Source organism: Vipera berus, assembly GCF_964194415.1.
Source record: "Vipera berus genome assembly, chromosome: 2".
In the NCBI taxonomy this organism is placed as follows: Eukaryota; Metazoa; Chordata; class Lepidosauria; order Squamata; family Viperidae; genus Vipera; species Vipera berus.
Genome location: NC_138203.1, coordinates 34,598,339 through 34,612,738, shown reverse-complemented (window position 1 = coordinate 34,612,738; position 14,400 = coordinate 34,598,339).

Genomic DNA, 14,400 nt, shown 5'->3' with positions numbered 1-14,400 from the left:
GGTGGCGACTGTTACCGCCCCACTGAAAAGCTGCTCTCCCATGGCGGGTATTCAGGACTCTTTTCACAAGCTCGAAGCAAGGGGGGGCGGTCTGCACAGCCCACCGAGTTTCTAATTAGTCTAATTAGAGAGGAGGATTGATAGAAGGCAAGACAGAGGGAAAGGAGTGAGGGAGATGCTCAGTTCTGCCAACCTGCATTTCAGAATAGTTTTATCTTGATTAAATAATAGTAACTATTATTTTTCATCTAATCCCCAGAATATGAAGTCACGGCTGCCAGGTCTTTAGTTGGTGTTGGCCTTCATATACATCAAGTTCTTCCTATAATGTCAAATCTAGGATGTTGCAATGCAATATACTGTATGTGCAGATTCTGGTTCTGAGATATCCTGTGGATGTGATCCTCTACTGCAGAAAGGGGGAAGGAGAATCATTAAGTCTGGGAAACCCTTGGAATCTTAATAGATCAATAGCCCATAATCACATCATATCAGTTCCTTGTGTGGCAAGGGCAAATAAGAATTGGTACAAACTTATACTTGATATATTTAAAGTAAAGATTAATAAAAGGGAATGACAATGTGCAATCCTATCACATTAACTCAAATAAGCCCCCCCCCAGACTTTTAGCTGAGAGCCAGTTTGGCATAGCGGTTAAAATGCTGACCTAGAAGTCAAGAGACTGTGAGTTCTTTAGGCCTGAAAGCCAGGTGGGTGATTTTTGGCCAGTCACACTCTCTCAGCTCAACCCACCTCATAGGGTTGTGGTTGTGAGGAAAATAGTAAAACTGGAATATAAAAATACAATCATCAAATAAAATGTGTAGTCCAGCATTCCCCATGGATAAATATGTTGTATTTTAATTCTAACAGTTTCTTGCTAGCCAGGCTTTGGGGAAAGCTAACTGGCAATTACACTATGGGAATTATAATTATAATTAATTTGGGGAGGGGTAACCATCATGTCCCAAGTTTATCCTTTTAGGACACAACTTTAAATACACTCCCAAGGAAATAAACCTCACGCAAAACAATGAGATTTCATTCTGAGGAAGCAGATAATACTACATAATAGGCTTAATATTGACTAGATTGCAGTCACAGTGTCATTTTTTGATAAGATCCTTAGATCAGAATTTTACTATTGTGTTATTATTCATCTTCATTATTACTTGAGAAATGCAGTGTGAATAGACTCTATAAACAAAAACTCAGTATTAAAATTATTTAATGATTGTGCTGCTAATTTCCTAAGCTTTGTTGCAAAAATCGTTTCCCACTGTTTTGAAGAATGAAGACTCCATGTTAAAAGAGAAAAATGTTTTTGTCCTCTTATGAAATAAATTCAGATTCAATCCAGATCCTTACTACAGGAATTTCAATAAAACAGTTGCATTATAACTGATTGGTATTATTATTGATATTATTTTAAATATAGTTTCATTATTAGTTTTATACTTTGACAGAAAAAGGTAAAAAACAAAAAAGATAACTCCATACAAAAACAAAGGGGAGATATAATTTATACCCAGAACTTCAATCTTTGATCAGTTTCCAATTATGAACTAACTGCCCATTGATATAAGTATTATTCCATGTCTTTGCTATGTATTTAAACAATTGGGCTAAGTGTCTTTTTATATGCAGTATAATGCAGTAGCCCAACTCTTGACAGCCAGTTGTCTAAATATATTGTACTTCCTCCCATATATCTATTTTTATTTGTTATGTGGGCTGAGAACTATGGGTACTGAAATCCAGCACATCAGAAGCACGCTAGATTAAGAAAGCCCAGTTTAAAATAAACTTAAGGACTCAGGGAACGGAGGTCTCCGAGGCCCAGCCAGCGAGTACATCTGAACGAGTAGGATATGTCACAATGTTTATCTATAGCATAATCTTCCTGAGTCTCCTCTGTAATGACCCCATTGAATTCAATGAAACATAGTCCCTTGCAATACGAAACAAGTATAGTTTTTCAGCATTTTTTTCATCCTAAGCCTCCTCCCCTCCCTCCCTCCCTCCCTCCCTCTCCCCGTACATTGCGCGAAAAGAGCTTTTGAGCTGCTTCGTAATGTTTGCTCCCCTTTCCTTCCTCTCCAAGGTTCAATGAAGTCGGGCCCGCATTTGTGAACCTATCTGCTTCTGTGTCCTTTTGTGCCCCTTCTTTGCCCTTTCCAAGCCTCCTCCTCTGACCGACAGGTATTACTGAAAATCGGCGACAGCATTTCTCCCCATTTGAGGCAGGAAAGACGTTCTGTAAAACGAAGGCCGCCTCCCGAAGCAAAATAAGCTTCGCCCGCGAAGCAGCGTTGCCCCGACCCCGAATGTTAAGCGCAGTCTCGGCTTTCAACGGGGAGGCGGCTCTTCTTTCGCTTCACGTCGAGTGGACCGACCAGGCGAGCCGAGGTTCCGCGGAGCTGAACCATCCAGACGTGCAGTTTCTGCCCCCCCCTGCTTTTGCCAGGAAAGGGGCGGGGAGTTTCTCTGATGCCCAGCCGGCCAAGTACATCTGGACGGGAATCAAGCAGCCCCGCAATCTGGGGCAACGCTGTGTACTGGAATATAACCAGACAAGAAAAAAAGGAGGAGGAAGGAAGACGGAGCTGAGGAATAAAAGCAAAAAAGCGGACCGTAAGGAAAAACAGCAGCGCTCTGCGGAGCGGCGTGGAAGGCGTAGTAAGGGGGCGAGGCCGTGGGTGGACCGCCGCCTCCGGGCAGGCGTCACTGCTGCGCGAACCACGGCAGACGCCTCGCTTTGCTCAGAGACCCCGCCTCCTTCTTTGCACGCAGAGCCACGCCTTCTCTGCTGCTCCTGCTTCTGGGACCTCGCTCTGATGCACCAATCAGAAGGGGGGAAAAAGAAGCGTCGAGCACAGCTCGACGCCAAACGCCTGTGCCCCTAGCGACGCGCGTTGTATTTCCTACCTTGCTTTGCACGCAAACCTTGGCTTTCCCTCTCTCGGAGGACTGGAAAGCAAAACGTGCCTGCTCGGGAGCGGGGCTGGGGTGGAGCTTAAGGCCCTAAGGCAGGGGTAGGCAACCTCGGCTCTTTTATGACTCATGGACTTCAACTCCCAGAATTCCTGAGTCAGCATAGCTGACTCAGGAATTCTGGGAGTTGAAGTCCATGAGTCATAAAAGAGCCGAGGTTGCCTACCCCTGCCCTAAGGCTTTAAACCAAACGTCGGGTTTGTTTCAGGAAATAAGGCTGTGCCACAAGTAAACCTAATTGCAAGGTGGTGGCTGGGGGACAGATGCCAAGCCAGCTGCTCTTAGAAGGAAGCAGGGAAGCTCTACCTCACAGGAGTCTGCATTTGTCCCTTGCAATTCCCTGTCTTGGTACAGTATAATCCTCTCGGGATCTCCCTCTGCTGGGAGGTTGAGCTGTAACTGAACAGTTACTCTTTACTCAATTCCCCTCTCTTTGAGAGTCATTTCTTTTAACCTAAATTAATAGCTGTGAAAATGATTTCTAGGTAAATCTCAGATAATGCCGTCTCCATTCAGACATGCCGTTCCTTTGAATGGGTACAGGGTGTTGCTAAACAGTGATTTCAAAGCAACTATTGTTAAGCACACACGATTATACAGTGCTTCTCTGGTTTATTTATTGACTCAGGATTGAAATGTGGCACACCATGCAAAAAGATTCTTAAAATGGAGAGAGTGGAAATGAGGCTTATTGAAATAAATGAAGTGAGCTTTATCCCTGGAACTATTCTTCTAGCATGAAAGACCCAGTGGAATTACTAAGCTTGCACGCTAAATAAAAATAATTTCTGATCCATTAAACCTTGGTGTTGTGTGAAATCCTACTTACTTAACAACAAAGGACAAGATGCCATGTGATTTGAAAGTTGCAACCCCATTTAAACCAGGGACTTCATTCTAATTAAACTCTTATCAAAAATGAAAAGGCAGAACACAGGAGATTACATAAACCAGTCTCACAACTTGCAGTCCTTGGTTTGTTCAGCATGCAGCATTGATGAAACAGTGTGTGTTACTCTGGCAGCTGTTGTGGGTGAGCCCCACATGCAGCTATGTCAGAGGCAAAAGCTTGGGCAGCCTGGTGCCTTGGCTCAGGCCTGGGGCAGGGAGTGTCTTAGGACCCAGGCCCTTTAAATCCTGAGACCTAATATCTGAATGAGTATAGTTGAATGTGAATATAACTGAGCAAAATGGATAGATGGATAGTAAGTAGAATATAGTAATTACAAGTACTATGCTAATTTATACTAAGATCTTGGAGCAGGTCTTTGTCCCACTCAGAATTTCAGGATTCCATCTAACAAGTCCCAGAAGATTCCTTATTGTCTTAATATGCCTCAGAGTGTTCACAATTAATTCTCCTTCAGTTTCTGCCCAGCTAACAATTGTTACTTAAAAAAAAAGCTCAAAAGAGTAAGCTCAAACAATGTTACCTCCACCCCAGTTGCTCTTCCTGAATCCCATTGCCCTGCATTTGCCTGAAGAAGTCTCCTAAACTAATCCTACCCTCCTAAACTGGTTTGTTGCCTTGATGCAACAAACCAGTTTATTGATGACACCCCTGTTGTTGAAATCAGATTCCACTACCTGCTATAGTAGTGTAAAATGATTCCCTAATCTTTGCCTTGAGCCACAAAATGGAAGCCTTCTAGAAGGAAGATTTCTAGAAATCCCAACCGGACCATGAAATAATAATAAAAAAAACATTGGTGGGTGGAGGGAAAGGCAATGGCAAACCACTCCCATGTTATCATGCAAATAATATGGATGTCTCTATGAAATACAGAGGTGCAGCTCAACTTGGTTCACTCAACCCAGTCACCATACATAATCGTATAGACTGGCTTCATGCAACACATTAGGTTACATCGTAACTGGCTAGCTTGTAGTCTTGTGAATGCAGTCTTTGTCATATGGCACAGACATTTATGCAATTTTTTTAGCATATCTGGACCATTGAAAAGGCTATTTTCCTACAACAGTGGGTAGAACTGGATTTTTCAAAGTTGCTAAATACACACTTTAAAGTTATCTGCCATTAAACCAAGAGGATAACAGCACCTCTTCACCATGGTTCCTCATCTCTGGTCAATCTGGAATTTAAAAATACAGGCACATGGTTAATATGAGGCAGCACTGAGTGGACCATTTAATTCAATAAAAAGATTAGAATACTGAGAGTTTTGGGCAGAAGATTTTCCTCATTGAAGCTACTTCATGAATGTTGATAGAGGAACAATTGCGGTGATGAACTAATGGCATAAGTGTAATGTAACCATGTGAATGTTATCACTTGGATACTTGCATAAGACATTATAATACAATACATAACTACACTCTTAACATGACATCATCAAAAACTTTATGTTGACATAATCATAGTTTGTTATGGACACTGCTGGCCTGGTGGGTGCCAATCTGGGATTTTCAGACACTGTTCGCATGAGACACTGAATCTTTGATTTAGGGAGTCATGTGGGAGTCAGGCAAATTAATTAATCCCATTAATTAACCTATGGTTACTTTTGAGTTAGCACAAGGAGAAGATTATGATGTTAAAATATGATGCAAAAATCAGGATTTTTATAGCCTCTTTTGCTAGTAAAATGTTAATAAAATAAAACATTAATAAAGGACATGGGGTGCAGCTCATAAAAACTTATGCTTTTCAGTAATGTGTGTTAGTTGGAAATGTGCTGTCCAACACCTTAAGATTGTTTGGGAAAGCTAATATGTTGAAGTTAAAAATATATGTAACATATATGTACCAGCCATTATTTATGACAATTACTAGTTTGAAATCCTGTTTAGTCTTCAGGTATTATCAGATTTTTCAGTGCTTATTTCCTCTTCCATTGTTGAAAAGTTGCTGTCTTGGCTGGATGAGCAGCAGTGAACATTCAGGGTCCCTCCTCTTTCCTTTGCATCCTTTTTCTGTTTGTGCCATTGATTTTTAGATTGTGAGTCTGCTATCAGCCTTATTACTGCTATTATTGTTGTTTGTTGCAGCCAGCCAGATGTTTAGACTGGATTTGGCATTTTTATCCACCTACTAAATCCTTCCCAAGGGCCTGGGATAGACAAATCTGGTATAGGTATAGTCACAGGATGTTATTATTATTATTTCAAATAAAAACAGGATAAACACCTGTTACAAATACTGTTTAGTCAGCAAAATGAATTCCATTAGATCCTGTAACCTGGAATAATTTTCTATCTAGGCTCAATCTTTCACAGACAGTCTGCGAGAAAGAGAAAAGCGAACCATTTCATAAAGAGATATTTTATAAAACAGCAAAACTTCCTGTCAAGGGTCCGTATCTGTTCTCCAGGGGGAATTTCAGTCTGACAAAGCAAACTATGGAAAGCCCACTAGGTCATTTTCTCAGGATACTGTTTAAGGCCTGGGAAAGGAGCAATGGTTTTGAAATGTTACCAGAAGAAGAAAAGAGAGAAAATGATCTGGAATAGAAGTTGAATAATCCTTTCAGTTGTTACCATTGAGGAAAGATGGGCTCGTTCCCCCTTTTTTTTTTTTTTTGCTCACTACAAGTGATAAAATCTCATGCCTGATTGCGGATAAATTTTCACAGACATATTCTGTGAATTTTTATTATTCAACAATTCAGTTACAGGAACATTGCACAGTTATATAGAACGTATTTGAAGTTAGTCTTATCACACAACCCACTGGCAAGCCAAAAACTACTTGGTAGGCAAAAAAGTAACAGGAGCCAAAAGATTACTTTTCAATCCAAAGACTGAGAGTTTGTTTGGCAAAGAACTTATGTGAGTGCTTGAAGTCATACTTTCCTTATGCGCACACATTCCAACAAACACAACCTGTATCTGTTGCTTCTCTCTTTCTCTCTATCTCTCCCCCAACAACAAGTAGAGATATAAAGTAGCTGCATGCTGTGCTGAAGTTTACCTACAGTTCAAAACCCATTCACTCCAGACCACTTGGCCCAATGGCAATATGATTAATTTCCCCATTACCCTGGGTATGATAAATGTTAAGCTCCATAATTTTCAGTCTTCAAGTTGGGCACCTAACTCCATGCAGGATAACTTCTATGGCTGCCATTCCTATGCACCATCAGAAGGGGAATCCATTGATGCTGCATTGGAACAGCTTTCCTTAACCTGGCACATCCAATCAGTAACTTTCAATTGCCAAATTTCCCAGCCAGCAATGGGCACTGCTGAGAATGTTTTTTTTTTTACTTTTGAAGATTTTAATTGACCCTGAGTATATTTTGATTTATCATCCTGCATAATTTTGCATTCATCCAGGACACACTCCCTCAAGGAGTTCTAAATGTTGTCCTTTGACAGTGGTCGAATAGCAGGTGAGAAAAAATGCTGTCCATTTCTAGTGTACCCTGTATCTACCCACCAATGTATGTATTCAGATACCTTCCTATTGAAACACCCAGTTATTTTGACAGGTATTACAGCAGTCTTTCTCTGTAAGGTTAACCCTCAATATGTGGACTGACGAATTATCTTACTATATTTAAGCCTAGAACAGTTTGTGAACTACATCTCTCTGGTGAATCTGTGATACAGGCTGTTGAGTAACCAGTTCATTAAATAATGGAAATTCAGCCTCTTTTTGCTTTCCTAGTGGAGGGCTTAACTCTATAAATATTATTCAAGTCCTGCATACCAGGCAGGAATGAAAAACAATAGGATTTACTTCTAAGCAATCAGATCTTGGACTGTACTGCAGTCGAATTATCGTTCATGTGGAATTAAGAGTCTCTGATATTCAACGCTAAATAATCCCCCGGCCCTTTATTCTAATTCAGAGCAATCTTCTGAAAGTTGTAGTACTGTATGAAAGCTTCGATGCCCACACTGGTGTTGAAACCTAAGGCAGCTAAGTCTCACAGGGAAGCCCCTTTCAAAAGACAAGGAACCCACATTGTCCCCGTTGGAAAGTAGCAGGTAGAGCGATGTGTGGATGGAGAATATTGACTATAACAGGACCATCGGAGACTGTGCATTCCGTTAACTTAATTTTAATTCAATTTATATCAGCTCAATCAAATCTAGGTTTCTTCCGGTTCCATTTCCTTTCCAGTGTGGCCCACCCGTGCTACTCAACCCGCACTCGCCTTCAGGGTTTCGAAAAAGCTCGACCCATCTCGTCTTCTCCAACTTGAGGCGCTCAGGATGTTTGGACTACGATCTGCCAGGATACACTTCCCAGACAGAGTACCGACCGCATCGGGTTGGCCCAAGAGCCCGGGAAAGAGTTAGCCGGCATTACCGGGCTTCGATCCGGCCGCCCGACAGCAACGAACGACCGCAGCCAGCTAGCTACCTTTCTAATTCGGAGCGCATTCAGGAGCCCCAGGTCAAGAGCGAAACCCTCCTTCAAGCTCTCACCGAAGTCCCATCCCGCAACCTGCGACCTTTCGTTCTTGCTTGCCCAGAGACTGGCGACTGCGCCCCGATTACTGCAATTCAGCCGGAGCGGAACCTGAGGGGCCATGCTGATTTCCCCCCCCCTCCGTTCTTCCCATCCTTCAGATCGGTGCTAGACCTCACATTCGGCTTAGTGGCTCTTGCCGGTTCAATCTAAGAAGTTTGACACTTACCTACGCCTATCCTTGGTACTTGAACCCGAGCAGGGAAGGACTTCGAATGTTGACTCTCCTAAGTTGAAGAAAAATCCAGAGCAACGCTGGGTTGGCTTTAGTTACTTTACTTATAATCCCACCCAATGCTCTTAGGAGCCAACAAATCCAACTTCAGGATGAAAACAGGGAAAAAAAGGAAATAATTGAACTGACTGATTTGATTCTATAGTTAGAAAATGCTTCCTCACTAGTGCAACCCTTACTCATTTTGTTCAGGTTTGCTCCCAAAAACAGAATTGCAGCCTCAGGTAGATGATTGATGATAGATAGGTAAGCAGATGGAAAGAAAGAAAGAAAGAAAGAAAGAAAGAAAGAAAGAAAGAAAGAAAGAAAGAAAGAAAGAAAGAAAGAAAGAAAGAAAGAAAGAAAGAAAGAAAGAAAGAAAGAAAGAAAGAAAGAAAGAAAGAAAGATGATAGATAGATAGATAGATAGATAGATAGATAGATAGATAGATAGATAGATAGATAGATATTATCAGAAACTTGAAATAATGGACAGTGGCAATTTTGACTCACCATACAACCCTGCATAAGTCATAATACATAAATGTATTGTTAAATACATTTCCTTTTAAATAATCACTAGTAGCAGCTTTACAATGCAAAAATGTCTGTAACCTTGGCCCCACTGAATTCAATAGAAAGAACATCTAAGTTTGAGGAGTTAATCAATTTTCACTAGACAGAACTGAAATTATTTCTTTGCCCCATATATCTATTTTAAAACAACACTTTGGCCACATCTGTAGACAAATACTTATTAAGGTAAATTATAAGTGTGAGATACTAGTTATTACCTCCTTCTTTTCAGATTTTGTTACACACTCATTCATATTTTTTTAGATTATTTTTCTGATAGTTATAGTTTCAGAATTTTTGAAATTCCTAGGTAGTCCTTTGGCATTTATCCCAATGATAAGTTTTTAAGTCTGCAATTCTAGTATATTTCCAACACCATACATCATAGAAAAGAAATGTACTTCCATATAAATGTGCATGGATCTGGTTGCAAAATATCATAGTAAATTTCTAAAAATTAAGAATTCCTTGGACTTTTCAGGAGAGTTCCTGGCTGACCCTACCTATCAATCACAGCCTCCTAAGCCTGTTTTTAGGAAATAAACCTTTGGCTCTTCAGCAATCCTTAAATAAGTAACATCTCTCAAACTCCAGCAGTGCCTGTGTTGAACCTTATAAATCTAATTTCCCACCCATTTCCCAGTTCATAGGGATGCTTTGCCTTTGTGGAAAGATGCAGACAGCACCCTGCAGGATGGCCATCCATTTGAATGGATTTACTTCCAGTGAAGTAACTGTCTCAGTAGTAAATCTCCAGGGGCTTCCGCAGGATGGTCATGAGCATCAGTTGAATCTCGTGGTATAGGAACACGTGTGTGTGTGTGTGTGTGTGTGTGTGTGTGTGATATCTCCCCCCCCCCCACTCTGCAGACTGCCATTCTGAAGAGCCGGATTATACCAAATCAGCAAACCCCCAGCGCCAGACCAAAGAACAGCTTGAGACACCCCTTTTTACAGGCATCCTTCACATCCTTCTCAGGTTCCACCCCTTTGTATATGGCTCATCTTTTTGTTGTTGTTCCTACATTACACTTTCCCACTTGACTGTGTTTTATTCAATTAATGCAATGTTCAGGCTCAGTAAAACACACTAAATTCTGAATTAATTATAGGGAATGGCTTTGCACAACATCTGAGCCTAAAGGGAGCAGATTGGCTGGTTCATAGGTCAGCTTCTCCTGCAAACACATGCAGTATCTGGTCTGTTTGAGTTCAGCCAGACAGTATATATAGGCTCAGGTTTTCTTTTAGCAGCTGTGGAATTGTTAAAAGTAGCAAGAAGGAAATAATAAACATATAATGCTATCATGCAGGCCTATATTCAGAGAGGAGGCCTGTCTCCTATTAGAACTGCAGGGATGCTCAATTCAAATCAACATCCATTGATTTGCAAATTGGGCAGTGCTCATAATTGAGGCCCTTGTGAGTATGAGGTCCAATGAAAGGAAGGAACCTCAATTTCACTCTCCTTGCTACCCCAAGGTCTAATATCATGCCCATCAATACCATAGGGGGTTGGGTTAGAAAACCTTCAAGGTCTCTCTGTCTGTTATTCTGTTATCATACCTTCCTTGGTGCAACATAGGCTGCCTTCGGGAACTCCAGGGAATGCGGCTGCATCTTTCTTTGCTTCACTTTGAAACCCTCACACTTACTCTAGCATATCATGCATTACTAAAGAGCAAAATAAAATGCACCCAGAAGGTGTGGCTATTATTTTTCAAAAGATTTTAAGTAAAACGCACCTCTGTCTACAGCTTCTCTCCTTCTTATTATTCTCAGTCCTGTCTCTGGGTTGTTGTTTAGGGCTTTTCTGCTTCAGCCTGTCTGGGAGGCCCTTTTCCATCTCTTGCTCTTCCACCAAGCCCTGGCAGTCTCAGGCTCCACTACTTTTACAGAACAGAAGGAGGCAAGGCAGCAGTCTCTGGCCAAGAGAGGAGTCCTGTACTTGTGGCTTCAGAATGGCCCCTCTGAGAACCACCAAGGTCCTTCTTTCCAGGTCCATAGTCTTCAGGACAGGGGCATCAATTATGTACAATACAGGAGCCAGGAATTGGCAGGATTTATGTGCCATGCATACAAATCAAGTAGAGCTTCCATCATGCCTACTTCTAACATCAAACAAAGCTTCCATCCTACCCATATCTTGACAACCCTGCAGACACTGGCTTGCACCTGGACTTTTTTAAGTAGAGATGGGAAAATTCTTGCCTGAAATCTTAGAGAGCTGCCTATAGTTTGCTTCAACGTGGTAAACTTGAACTAGTCTGTTAGCCTTGGCAAGAGTTTGCTTGTTTATGGGTTAGCACGTTGGCCATATCCAGCGGAGTTGGTTAGCTGATGGTGGAGAGAACACACAAAATGGATTACTTTAGTCAACACTTAGACCTCTTCTGTGAAAGCAGCTGGCATGGCGCTGAATGGGACCACATACTAAGAAAGCAGTTTCTTAGATTCCCTGGCAAGCAACGGCCTCCTGCCTGGCAATGAATTGGAAGTGGCCTGAGCAACCGCCCCCCCGAGTTGGGAGCAACCGCCCCCGAGTTGGCCCTTCACCAACGGCACATAAAGACCAGAGCAACTCTTCAGGGTGCGGACAAGCCAGAGAAGGCCTCGCCCTTTCTTCCCAGATCCACTGAGGTTTCGAAGCCGGAGGTCCCGGTCCCAGGCCTGTGTAGAAACTTTTTCACCCCAACCGGGCTTCCCTTTCCTGGGCCCAAGAGCCTCCCGCCCCTCGGAAGCAGAAGCACTTCACATCACCGTGCAGGCGCGGGTAAAGCTCCTCAGCAGAGGCGCCCAAAGAGCGCAGCCCCAGAGCGGAGGGAGGCGGCGGGAGCCCCGGTCAGTTTCCCCGCAAGCCCGTTTCTTCCCGCCGTTGCAGCTACCACTGCGAGTTGGGTTTTGGCCTGCCTTCCCCCTCCTCGGCCGCTTCCCACCTCAGAGAGTAAAATTCAGGACTTGGTTTTCTCCACGCCATCGATCACTTTGCCCTAGAAGGGGATGGAGACCCCAAAGGACAGCGAGTTCGTGGGAACAGCAGGCAACCCTGCGAAACGAGCAAGAGCCGAGGGCTCGCCGTCTGCGACCTGTTGGTTTGCAGCTGGCTTCCGCAGGTCCTCAGGTCCTTGGGTACCCGGCCTTCGGCTCCTTTTGCTGGGGCGCGAAAGGCAGCCCTCTGGCCGGGCTCGGCTTAAAGGAAAACAAAGCGAGGAAGCTTCTTAACGCAGCGGATTCATCCCTTGCTTTCCTCCGTGCGACCAGGGACTCTTTCTCGTGGGCTAGAAGCAGATGGCCTCCGAGGGCCCGCAAGAATAGAAGACCGAGGCGGCCTCTGTAAGCAGTTGGGAGACGCAAAAGGGCAGCGAGGACTGCAGTGAATTGTACTTCTTCGTGAGGGAGTTGCTTGTGCAATGTTCCACCTTGAAATACCGGAGAAGGCTGCGGCTGGGCGTCTCCATCAGGGCTGAGAAATCGGTCCTTTTTCACATGCAGGGGGATGCCAGGTCAACCCAAAGATATGCCCCGTACTCTCTCAGAGCAGCCCCCCGATCTGGTCTTGCCGCGGAATCCGATGTTTTAAGCTGGGGAAGAGGCCCCTTCCCCATTTTTACTCGAGCGATTGGTAGCACCATCCAGCCGTCGCTGTGCCCATTTCCCAGTCTCTGACTGGTTTATGATACTATGACTGGGTGACTCTATAAATCACTCATGTCGAAAGAACCCAAATTCCCCAAATCCTTCTCCAGAGCACCCTTCTATCTAGTCTATTGCAATCCAACGAAACAGAATTTACTTCCGAGTAAACTGGTATAAGACGTAGCCTGGCCACCTAGGATGGTGATTAATTTACTGTACATCAACAGCAATAAGAGAGAAAGCTCTGAGTCTTTATTAAAGTGATAGCCAATGCAGTCGTGTAGATGCAAACTACTAGAGTTTAATCTGTGGCTAGAAAATGCATGTAGTGTAATAATAATAGTGCAATAATAACTGCATTTAGCACAACCTGGATTTACCTGTTAAAAGCATAACAAAAGTGGAAGCCAATAAAAGTGAAAACAACATAAGTGCACCTCGAAAAGCTGAAGGTAGGAGGAGGCTGCTGGAAACTCACTTAAGGGAAGCAGGATTGAGTTATGGGCACATAAATCCAGAGAGATGGTCGCCATGAGCTCTATTTCGCGCGCTCTCCCAGCCCCCCCACCCGGGTGGTTGCAGCATTTACTGTGACTGACGGCCTATTTCTTCTTCGAAGAAGCAGCTCTTTTTTTTAGCTGGTCCGCTGGCGGGGATGGGTGCGAGAGTAAAGGCCATTGGATCGGATCCCTCCCGGCCCAATGTGAGGCCCACGCTTCACCCAAGCTGGTCGGGATAAGATTCCCAGCGAATAGGCAAGATTTAAGGCACATACAGTATCTCTAGATATCGACGACCATACCCACGTTCAATCAGTTCCAGAGCGAGAAAACTCGACCCTCAAAAGAGGCGGCAGATTTATGAACCACCAAGGGCGGGAGGGAGGAAGATGGGCAGGTGGAGGAGGGCTAAGAGAGAAGCATCCCACTTGCCGTCCTATTCATTAGAAACATTTGTGGAGTTAGAAGAGGGGTGGGTGGGAACTATAATCCCTTTATTCATATTAACCAATTAATGTCCTAAATAGTTGGAATGCAAGTAAGATGAGACTGCTTTTTGCTCCATCGTTCCCGCCTGGAATAAAAAAATTAAGTAACTTGTTGCATAAGAAAAATTCCGGGTTGGGAAGCCGACTCCTCGCAAAGTGGCGACTTGGATCGCAAGAAACCAAACAAGGCTTTTCAGGCAGCGGCCTCGCCGATCAGGAGAGCCTGTGACGCCTTCGGTGAAGTCTATTTTTCCCTCACCGCAAACCCAGGCGCCCATCACGATTCTGAAGGACTTCACTGGCAAGAAAGTGGGCCTGCCCCTTTATTTCTTTGGTTTTTGCGATAAAATAAAGAAAAGGCCACGCCTGGAGTCAGGGATGAGCTAGGATCAAAGGTAACAAACGAACGGGGAAAACATCTCTGGAGGCGAGAAAGGAGAAAAAAAAAGACACCAGCCGAACCGAAAAGGATCGCGCGTGCCTTCCCCTCCTCGGAAGAAGAGAAGAGAAGAGAAGAGAAGAGGAGAGAAGAGGAGAGGAGAGGAGAGGAG